The 13,033-nt window shown below is 32.2% G+C and overlaps 1 protein-coding gene across 1 annotated transcript in view; it reads right to left on the reverse strand.

Annotated features, from left to right (window-relative positions):
* Positions 1–13,033, reverse strand: part of LOC145242648 (protocadherin beta-16-like) — a 418,274-nt gene that overhangs the window by 104,423 nt on the left and 300,818 nt on the right. The gene's annotated exons all lie outside the window — the stretch shown is intronic.

Below are 13,033 nucleotides of genomic sequence, written 5' to 3' on the forward strand. Positions count from 1 at the left end.
ATATATATATATATATATATATATATATATATATATATATATATATGAGCAAACAGTTAATAAAATATGTTAAAAAGCACTTTAAAAAAGAGTTAAAAACATATTTAATCTGAAAAGGAAACACTAGATAAATGGATAGTCCTTAATCCGCGGAGTTTCGAAGAAATACTTTCCTTTTCATCAGAGGGTAGGAATTAGCAAAATGCGGGATCGGATTTTTCATGCAGAAGTATTTGATGAAGCAACAAGTAAGTCAAAGATCTTACTTGAAAACAAAAAAAGTGAAGCAGAGGGAATATGGTGAAGAAAAAGGTGATTACACAAGAATGGATAGTCTGGTGGAAAATCAAAAATCCAGTGACGGTAAAATCGAAATGTAAAACTTCAAGAAAGTTAAAAGAATTTCCATTTGTACAAGTAAAATCCAAAGAAATCCCGTAATTGGAAGAAGATGGTCCATAATAATACAAAGGCAGAAATCCATGGAATAATTCGCAAAAAGTGTGTACAAGGAAAAAAGAAAAGATTCCAATAATATTAATAAAAGAAAAATAAGATATGCTTTTCACTCTACTTCCGAGACATAAATATAAATAAGAAAGATCAGGGAAGAGAAAGAGGAGAAAAAAAAAGAAATGATGATAAAGTTAAATATAAAATATAAAATAAAGTAACATATATATATATATATATATATATATATATATATATATATATATATATAATCGTATTTGTGCTTCTAATTTTAGTGCTGACTTTTTTACCGCATTCTTAGTAAGTCGCACTCTCCCTATAATCTGGAAATTCTAGAAACCATATACATTAAGATTCTGAGACATCCTCTTTGTAAACAGAAAGAGAATCTCTAAGGGCTTCATCTGGTTTCTATTTAAAAGTTAGTTTCCCCGTTCCCCCCTTTTTATTTCCAATTAACCCCCCCCCTTTTTTAAACATGATTATTAAGCTCGATTGTAGCTCTGTTGAGCGAGCTTCGAAACCGGTCAGCTGGCATATTCATTTTTATCTTTTTAATTTCACAATATGAAATGTTTCCGAACAAGTGTAAAATTGGTCTGTACATAGTCATAATAATTTTTTTTAACCCGCATATATATATAAACGTGTTCAAAACGGATTGAAAAACTTGTTGGGAATAGCTGTAAGTGTCTCTGAGGAGTGACTGGATGGAAGATTTACAGTTCTATGGACGAGAGGTAATTGTCCATCCTTTCACGAAACAGCTGTAAGAGCTTAACGCCAAAAAAAGTGAATTTCTATTCATGTAGGTTGTGATTTTATTCAATTTACGTGTATATATATATATATATATATATATATATATATATATATATATATATATATATATATATATATATGACAGAGAAGAGAGTTCTTTCTAATTGCGACGCCTTTTGCCATCCTCATCAGCGGTGAACAATGGCATTTTGATTTTTTAAAAAGAAAGTAGGGGAAGAAATTAAAAATAAGGTGAAAATGAGGACATATTTACAATTACCATAAAATAAATATGTACAGGGAGAAAGGAAAGGGAGAAGAGAAAAAGGGGGGAGGTACACACCCCCCCACACACACATATATATATATATATATATATATATATATATATATATATATATATATAACAAACAGACAGGAATACGAATTATATATATATATACATACATACATATATAATTCGTATTCCTATCTGTTTGTTTGGGTATTTGTTGGTTTGTTCACAATTTGATTAATATATACAAAATGTCCATTAGTTTAATACTTCGTCTATTCCTATATATAGTATTATTCCTGCAAAATAGACGATTAAGAGATGATCACATTTGCATATTACATTAAGGGAAATCGATTTATTAAATGGCGATGTATTAGTTATTGTTTATAGTTAGAGGATTGTTTTACTTGTTCTATTTAAGTTTATTATTTAAATTTGATTTATATTGATAACATATTTAATTTCATTTATTTTTACCAACATCGATTTTTTTTTATAACCCGATTTCAGTTATTTGAGTTTGGAGTTATTTCCCTTGGACGCTAACTTTCTTCTTTTTGTTTTTGTTTTCTTTTTCGGCGGATAATCAAACTAAAAATAATCCACACAAACTTTCAAGCATTATTTCGCAATTAAGGTTTTGATCCAGTATTTTTTTTTAAAAACTAAACAAACAATCCAATTCAACTACGATTCTTAATTTAAAACAAAAACAACAAAAAAAAAAAACTTTCATTTACGCTTTTTTACCAGTTTTTTTCTTCACATTCTTTTTGACATCGTAACTGCTAATTTTTTTTTAATAACACAATAAGTCGAAACTCATCATTTTTTTAGCATAAAAACATATATTTCGGTTAACACAAATTCTACTTTGAAATTTTTGAAACTGAATTATTTATAGTTTGTTTTCGTTGCAACAAACTGTAATTACAAATCTTTCTAGACTGAGGGAACATAAAAGAAATTCGCTAAAACTGGAATATAATCAGGTGCTCTATATCCGAAGAATAGCTTCTCTTCGTATCCCTTCTGCCGAAATATCTGGTGGAGAGTTTGTCACGTATTTCTGCTTTTTTCGGTGGGGGGGGGGGGGAGGATTACATTTTTGTGTTTGCATTAGTTCTTTTATTTTTGAAATTTTTGTTGGGGTAACGATGGAGTTGACATATAATAATGAAAAACTGGTCAATATTCTTAGTATAGCAGGTGTGGTCAAACCGAAAGTCGAGTAAGGAATGATATATCCCGCGTACGAATATACGGGAATGTGCGCGCGCGTATATATATATATATATATATATATATATATATATATATATATATATACTCACAAAAGTAACCGTCGTTGACTGGATTCAAAAACAGCCTACAGAAAATGGACTCTGATTTATGAAAGTATGATAGGTTATGAAAAGGAAGGGTTGTAAAGAGATAGCTTCGAATTTGGGGGTATCAAAACCAAAGCAAAATATGATGAAAGTAAAAATAAAATAGATAAACCCCATAATTTATTATACCATACCTGTTCCCACTGAAACACTTATCACAATATTCTGTGGATCTATATTAAAAAACCTTGTTAAACTTTGTGACATATTTCCATTCTATGGAGGGCAGGCGCGAACGAACACCCCATAATTTTATTATACCATATTTCTTCAAACTGAAACATAATTATCAAAGTATACTTACGCAGATAGATATGAAAAGTCTTTATTGAAGTTTGTGCCTATTTCCATTCTATGGAGGCCAGGCGCGAAGGCAGACCCCACAATTTTATTATACCATCCCTATTTAAGTTAAAACATACTTATCAAAGTATTCTTATGTACATCTATATCAAAAACACTTGTAAATTTTTTTTTTTTATTCTTAAATTTTTTATTTCCATACTTTATGGGCCAGGCGCGAATATATATGTGTATATGTGTATATATATATATCTATATATCTATAATATAAAGCTGAACGTCTGTGTGTGTGTGTGTGTGTGTGTGTGTGTGTGTGTGTGTGTGTGGTGACGAATAGGTTCCTATATGGTTGACTTTTTAAAAAAAACTGATTACATATAATGATAGAAGATGTATCGAGGATCAGGAATGGGTATGTTTGATCTGGCAGAACGGTGGCCCATTAAAATTGTGTGGTCTACATTCGCGCCTGGCCCCCAAAGTATGGAAATAAAAAATAAAGAAAAAAACGTTTACAATGGTTTTTGATATAGATGTTCAATGTAGCTGCCTTCAGCCTCAATCACCGCCTCGATATGGGTTAGGAACTGGGAGCATGCCTTTTCCACAAGTGCCAGCAGGAAATCGGTGAATACTCGGCAGATGGCGACGATCAAACTGCTTTGGTGTTGTGGGAGGTCATGTTGGTGATGTTCTTGACGTATGACCAAACAAAGTAGTCCAACAGGTTAAGATTGTGGGAGGAGGGAGCGAGTGAGAGAAGGGTACAAAGTCATAACACTCCTTCTGAAGTCAAGCCGAGGGTTTCTTTGAACTTGTGGACAGGTGCTGAGTCCTGCTGCCACGCCCAGGGTCTGCCAGCAGCCACCTGATTGCACCAGGGGATCACAACACACTTTAGCACATCTAGGTACACTTTGGTGTTGCCTTTCAAGTCAACTTCAAAGATATGAGGTGGCATGGTGTGGCCCTCACTTTAAACCACAGCAAAGATCATAACTGTGGCCTAAAACTTTCATTTCATCAACCTGGGTACGTCCCTATTATTCGTGGCAATCCAGCGATGCATTTTGAGGGTAATGGCAATGGTCCTGTTGTCATAACTTAGATTGGTAGAGAGCAGGAGTTGTATAGCGGCACATCTCTGATCTTGCTCGTTGAACATTATGTCACTTTCAGATATGATAGAGGGCTCCTATCGCTCTTGGAATTTGTACACAACTGGTGAACTAGTAAATGATCTGCAACAAAAAAAAAAAGGAAAACCGATTTTTATCAAACGGAAATGGAATCATGTCGTTATTTCTATCGAGAAATTTTGTCGTTCCACTCCGTATCTATTTCTTCTTTTTTTTCGAAAGGGAACTGATTTAAATGTTGGCAATGTTCAGCATTTCTACCATCAGTGCATCCTTGTGGTGCATTAATAATCCCCCTCCCCATTCGTAAAAGTCAACCATTACTCATAAACCAGAAGAATCCAGTTGACCCGAGTCTACGGACCAGTGTCGCTGGCATTTTTCCCTCATCAACACCTCTCTCTCTCTCTCTCTCTCTCTCTCTCCACACACACACACATTAACGAACACATGGCCACACATAGAGCTCTTGGACTTATTGTCGTCTGGCAATCTATATAAACTTCATTCATTGAAATACCTTCAATTATGATATAAATTATAATATAAAAACAAATAAACATTAACTCTTAAAAACAACCTTTAATGAATTATAATTGATTAAAATAAGCAGAGAAATTTAGATAACGGTTTTCCTAATTCCTGAAACTCACAGCTTTTAATTAATCAACCACAGCTTTTAATTAATCAACCCAGACTTTGTCTAACGTCACAGCTAATGAATCCCCTTGTTTTTACAAGAACTCTAAAAGTATTCAAGAACATTCTATGTTTTCCTATTGCTCTAAACCTTCCATTTTTAACATATATAAATGATCTCTTTTGTGAACATATGCTTTCTTAACTCATTGTTTTGTTTAACGTATGAAATTGTCTCTCGTTTTGTCACATCTTCTATAATATAAATCTCACCTGTCTGTTTAAATGTAGGTATGTATGTATGTATGTATGTATGTTTGTATGTCTGCGTGTCAGGTCATGTCATATGCTACTGGTACCATGTAACCCAGTACTACCTGCCTCATGGTCGGGTCACTGGCGACTAAACTGGTTCCCCCACCAGACTTGTTTGGTGAGGAGGGTGGCTAGTCTCCCTGAAGGATTAAAAACAAGACCTTCCAAAGGGCGAATGAACTCTTTTTCTGGGTCAACGGCCAACTAGCACAGTGTATATTTTTGTGTGTGTGTGTGTGTGTGTGTGTGTGTGTGTGTGTGTGTGTGTGTATGTATATTGGGGTGGAGAGGGCTCCCGTAAGCCGTGGTGAAGGCAATCTTTCTAGGAGAAGCAAATCTCTGATTTAAAAAACAAAGCGGGAGACCAGTACCCGCATTAAGCTGGTCTGCAGTTTAATTTGTTGCTGGCTATCTTGCTCTTGCTTGTTGCTGGATCTCGACATTTTGAACCGAGAGAGAGACTTAGCTGTCGTACAAAGCTAAGACTCTGTAACATCATCTTTGTATAGATACTCCCTTAGGCATTTGGGCTCATGGATTTTAAATGTCTGAAGGAGTGGCACTCGTCTGACAAGACGTTGCAATCATCATGTCTGCCTAAAACTTTCGACATAGGCGACGGATTTTCACGAGATAAGTATCGTTTTGAACCTCGATCCTTCGGACGACAAATATCGAAAAATTGGCTAAAAACATTAATTCCTTCACCCTTAGTTGGGCACTTTTGTCGCGGATATTTTCAAAAGTCATCCCCTCTTTTCGATTGACTAGCCTTAGTTTAAACCTTCATCACTTCCAGTTTGGCGATGGACGCAATAGCAAAGACGTCACGTTTTTTTTTCACATTCTTTTCCTCTTTCGCGGTACGGGTTTGAGCCTGTCTGCCTGCCTACTACCACTTTTTTTTTTTTTTGCTCAACACACGCCTCCAAACACCCGGGCAACGCCGAGCACCCAAGCTAGTTTAATTATAAATCCTGAAAATATTTTCACTGAAAATATTTCTTAAGTGTATCCTACGACCGGGCAAACACGATCCTTTGAGAATATCATTAAAGTTTGTTAAAATCTTTATCAAATAAATAAAACTCCTCTAAAGTTGGACTTCCTCTCATTTGGACTTCCTCTCATTTGGACTTCTTCTAAACCTGGACTTTCTCTAAACTTGAACTGTCTTGTCATTGAAATTGTATTAGCATATTTGATGCGGAGTTGCAGTAAAACTTTTTACATGGTTTAGTCAGATATTGCGCAGAAATGTTAATATTGGTACTATGTAATTAATGTAGATTAGCTATTGATAATTAATTTACACTAACTTAATATTTTTTTTTTCAGATTGCTATATTTAAAATAGTGTAAAACAACCCATCACAATGGCTTGCAACTCTAAAATCAGAGAATACATCTGGTCTAGAAAAAATTCTTGAAACCAAACGGTTACCGACCAGCCATGCTGTTCTTAAATCACTTAATGCAAATGATGTTGAAATGTGGGTGCAACAAGATTTGGAAACTATTGATCAATATCCTGAAGGCAGTAATGATGATAAAAATAGCGACTGCTCCCATTCTCTTGACCCTAATGTAAATAACCAAGAACACTCTGATGAAGCAATATCATGGGATGATGCAGAAAAGTCTATGGAGACGGTTATAAAATTTCTAGAAAAAAGTCCTCACTTTAGTGGCAACTGTTTTGCAAGCAATATCACTCCGAAGAGATATAATCATAAAGAAGCTACAGAACCAAGAAATTGTAGATTTTCGTGATCGCTTATGGACTACAATGGCAGCGCCCGAGAGCTCAATCGATGAAAATAGAAACTGCAATGAGACTCATTCAATGAATAAATAAAAAAACTGTATTTTACATAAATGTATGATTTCTGTAGATGATAACTTAGGTAATAAATACCTAACAAGTAAGAGTAGATTTAATTTATTTTCAATGTTTTTGTTCCTGGTAATAATATTTAACAATTCTTACTTGCAATATATCGTAAACTCAAGTTAATATATACTTGAAGTATCATATAGCAATGAATTTCATTTACTATTTCTTAATTCTTAGAAAATTAAAGTTAACTGCAGCACATTTTTTTATCATGAAACTTGAACAGCATCCTATAACTTGAACGAAGCGGATGTTCAATTTATATGAGTTATACTGTATTTAAATTCTATTCATACGAATCAGCAGATTAAGTTTTTTTTTTTTTAAAATTTGTTTGATTCTGTTGTTTGCACTGGTTTCCCTGATTTCCTTTTTTAGAATCAACTACTCACAGGATGGATTGTGTTAAGGTTACCGGCATCCACAATAAAAGTGGTGCTATATATCCAACAAGATTCGAACACGGCATGCTGAATTGTCAGCCCGTTCTGGAATCCACTACATCGCCTGCCAACTTCCGTTCACTTAAATGCAACCTATGATACTGATGTGATGAATATGAGCACATCCGGGTCCTTCCTCACAAGAATGTGATTGGCTGGTTAAGCTTATAAATACCGAATGGCAGAGTAGTTTAGGAGAGACGTTGAAAGATATGCCGAAAACCTCACTCTTAAGTATATACCAGCTCTGACTATGCACCCTCGTTCTGTAAGACAACTTAACTAGATTGTTACTCAAATTCTGTAGCCAAGACTTTTAAAATGTATTTCATTCAAGGGATATATATATATATATATATATATATATATATATATATATATACACCGCCTCACAAAGAATATGATTGACTGGCTAAGCCATGAATACGGACTAGTAGACCAACTTGGGGGAGACGTTGGAAAATATGCCAAAAGCCTCATGCTAAAGGATATACCAACTCTGACCACGAACACTCCTTCAGTAAGGCGACTTATTATTACGACTAGCAGGATCTGTGGAAATTCCACAGCGGTATCTTTCATGTGTAATATATTGCTGCTGAATATTCTGTGGATGTTCAGCGTGAATGGAGATCCCACGATATTATTGTAGCCCTTTTGGTAAAACCATGAAAGTATTTATCTAAGTAATCTGGTTAATGTAGTGTCACAATATATCTGGTTATTACGGTTTATCTCCGATATCCTTATAGTAGTCTGTGAAATTTCTATTGTATGGACGCCAGCTTGAGCAGAAACCCCACTATCATTATACTATCTTTAGACAGAACAGATATTACCCTTGGATTCTAACCGGAAGTCAAAAAGGTATATTTTAGTTTCACGCACAGAAAGCGACATCATTGTTCTTTATACATATTTTTTTTTTTTTACATTACATCTTCGATGATCTGGACATCCTAAAAAACAGGATAGAAGGCGATAATATACTAAGAAGATTGGATTACCGTATGTATAAACTAATTTAATGTTCATAGTATGTTATCCCATTCTATCTTCCTTTTTAATAAATAGAATCTTTCGATCAAATAATTTATAATCTGGGAACCATGACACACGTATATAGTGTGTTGAAGGTTATTCGGTATTAATATATAATTTACTTGAACAATAGCTAAGACCACTTAGCTTCTTAAGACGAATATGTCAATTTCGTTGGACATATGAAAATCCAAATACAATGTATGTTTTTTTTTGTCTGTTTTATTTGCTTAATATATGCATGTGTAGTAATGGCTGTTTGCCAAAACAAATTTTCACCATTTCACCCTAAATATATTGTGGCGGCACTGTTAGAAGTTTTTTTTTTATATTTTAGAGCAAATATCAATAAAATGATGCTTCAAAGAAAATCTGAGCCAAGTTTTCCCTACAAAATTCTATTTATGAGGTCAATAGTTCATGTCGTTAATGACCGTAGGACCATCATTTGAACTGAAGGAATCGAATATTAATAATTTTCTTGCCAAGAAATGAGAAATGTTAACATAAAACGATCATTTAAATACACTGTCTTTACTATTATACATGTGTGCCTGTGTGTGTGTGAGTTTGTTCCCTGTGGACTCGAAAATGGCTGGGCCGATTTTTATGAAATTACATATGAAGGTACTTTATGTGCCTGGCAGTGTCCTTAGATAGATTTTGTATCAAAATGACCCTTTGGGCTGTGGTCATAGTGTAGTATCTGTGTTAACTATGGCAAGCAGGGCCAAGGGTCAAAACATTATTATTATTATTATTGATTCGAGCGACGGCGGGTCGCTGGATCAAGTATTATGATTAGAAGAATAAACAATTAAGTTGTGGAAAAAATGATTGACATATAAATCGCAAAAGGAATGTGAAAATGATTGACATATAAATCGCAAAAGGAATTTGAAAATAATTGACACATAAATCGCAAAAGGAATGTGAAAATGATTGACATATAAATCGCAAAAGAAATTTGAAAATAATTGACATATAAATCGCAAAAGGAATTTGAAAATAATTGACACATAGATCGCAAAAGGAATGTGAAAATGATTGACATATAAATCGCAAAAGAAATGTGAAAATAGAAAATAGATGTAAATATTATTTTGAGGTTTGCATAAACAAATAACTAGATTGGGGTTACATCAGGTTGGTCTGAGACACGTAATGATGTGACGTAAAGAAACACGTGATGTATGTAGATTTGGGGAGATTCTAGGTAGTCGTTAGCTGGATATCGGAGGAAACGGACGACCAAGATGACGTGGGAAGTGGCGTCACTTCGGACAGCCAAGATGTAAAAAACGTTTAATCTCTGAAAATGCCGGCCGGATCATGAAACTAAATGTTCGTAAATAATTCAGGTACATGGTGTGTTATTTGCATCTGTTAAAAAAAATATTTGTCCACAACTGTTTCGATACGTTCGCGTCAATCGATTCCTGTTAGAACTGTTGCATAAATGTTAAAATATGCAGCCTAGACAATCAACTAAATGATACGATGTATATACATACACGCATTTACACGTACATGAATATACAGTTAAAGTATAAGCCCCACTATTCAACGTGTACGTCGTCATGGAATATATTCACATACAACATATGACACGTTTTATAATATATATCTCCCACCTGCATATATAACAATGATAAAATAATAAATATAAAATATAAACAATATATGATAAAAATATATATTAAAATATATAAAAGGATAATAAAAGAATAAAGTAAATAATGAAAAGAAGAAGAAGAACAACAACAACAACAACAAGAAGAAAAAGAAGAACAAGAAGAAGAAAAACTCGTCTCCGTCATTTTTATTCTTTTCGTTTGTTCTAATTATTTGAGGTAATATAATTCCATCCTCTTCATATGATGGGTTTTCGTCTTTACAATTAAACGTGTCTGTGAATTTTACACACCGGATTCTTTTTATTTTATTTTTTTTTTCGGGAAAAAATATTAAATTGGCTGGACATATTATTTGCATATATACTAGCAAAACCTGTTAACTGGCGTTGCCCAGTTGAAACGACCCGCTCCTTCGCAAAAAGTAAACTGCGGTTGTTGTAGATGGCCAGTGTCAGTCCTGAACAATTGCGGACACTTTCAGCAGTGGCCGAAATGAAGTAATCTGGCGATTATTGATGGTTTGGGGCGATAACATGCAGGTACTGTACGAATAAAAAAAGGAATTAAGGGAAGGCATAAATCAGAATGAATTATTAAAGTATTGAAAATGGTCTAAGACAAAGTATAAATATAAAAAAAGAAATAAATAAATAAGACAATAAATAAAATATGGAAAACATAAGATTAATATAATAATATTAATAATAATAAAACATAAGATTAATATAATAATATTAATAATATAAAGAAAATAATAAAAGAAGAAACTATAGCAGAATAAATTAGTAAATAGCAGAGCCATAGTAATAGTTAATAAAAATAAATATGTAATAGATATAAAAATATGAATAAAATTTAGGAAGTAATAAAAATATGTAAAATACTAAGTATAAAAAAAAAACTAGAATATACGGATTAAAAAAAATAATAATTAATGATTAGAATCACATAATAGGAGGTAAAAATTAAAATACGGTAATTATTATCGAAGTGAGATGGACGTTAAGAGATGTCAAATAAATATGAGTGAAAACATAATACAATCATAAAACATAATACAATCATAAAACATAATACAATCATAAACATAATACAATCATAAAACATAATACAATCATAAACATAATACAATCATAAAACATAATACAATCATAAAACATAATACAATCATAAACATAATACAATCATAAAACATAATACAATCATAAAACATAATACAATCATAAAACATAATACAATCATAAACATAATACAATCATAAAACATAATACAATCATAAAGCATAATAGAATCATAAAGCATAATAGAATCATAAAGCATAAGACAATCATAAAACATAGTACAATCATAAAACATAAGACAATCATAAAAAAATACAATCATAAAACATAATACAATCATAAAACATGAGAAAATCATAAAACATGAGACAATCATAAAACATAATACAATCATAAAACATAATACAATCATAAAACATAATAGAATCATAAAGCATAATACAATCATAAAACATAATACAATCATAAAACATGAGACAATCATAAAACATAAGACAATCATAAAACATGAGACAATCATAAAACATAAGACAATCATAGATGTGGAAATAAATAATAAAGGATTTAGATTCTAAAATTAAAAATTTAAGAAATATATATTTGTAGACATCGGCATACAGTACTATGTCGTTGTATCACAACTCATCAGTGCCGCTAGGCTAGCACCTCTCCCAAGCAGAAGATTGAACCTAGAACCATCACATTGACAATTGGCAGTTCTACCCATCGACCCTCAGGTATGGAACCCGCAAATAACCTTCACAAATGTCTCCTTTAAAACAAACATTCGTCCACCAGTTTTTTTATAGTGCTCTAACCTCTTATTTACAAATAAACAGCCTCGCATTTTTCAGCCAACAGACACAGGTTTACTCACACTATAAATAATTAACATATATAAACACAGGTTAACTCACACTATAAATAATTAACATATATAAACACAGGTTAACTCACACTATAAATAATTAACATATATAAACACAGGTTAACTCACACTATAAATAATTAACATATATAAACACAGGTTAACTCACACTATAAATAATTAACACATATAAACACAGGTTAACTCACACTATAAATAATTAACATATATAAACACAGGTTAACTCACACTATAAATAATTAACATATATAAACACAGGTTAACTCACACTATAAATAATTAACATATATAAACACAGGTTAACTCACACTATAAATAATTAACATATATAAACACAGGTTAACTCACACTATAAATAATTAACACATATAAACACAGGTTAACTCACACTATAAATAATTAACATATATAAACACAGGTTAACTCACACTATAAATAACTAACATATATAAACACAGGTTAACTCACACTATAAATAATTAACATATATAAACACAGGTTAACTCACACTATAAATAACTAACATATATAAACACAGGTTAACTCACACTATAAATAATTAACATATATAAACACAGGTTAACTCACACTATAAATAATTAACATATATAAACACAGGTTAACTCACACTATAAATAATTAACATATATAAACACAGGTTTACTCACACTATAAATAATTAACATATATAAACACAGGTTAACTCACACTATAAATAATTAACATATATAAACACAGGTTAACTCACACTATAAATAATTAACA

The sequence above is a fragment of the Euprymna scolopes genome, chromosome 21 (assembly GCF_053919585.1).
Source record: "Euprymna scolopes isolate OS-2025 chromosome 21, ASM5391958v1, whole genome shotgun sequence".
In the NCBI taxonomy this organism is placed as follows: Eukaryota; Metazoa; Mollusca; class Cephalopoda; order Sepiida; family Sepiolidae; genus Euprymna; species Euprymna scolopes.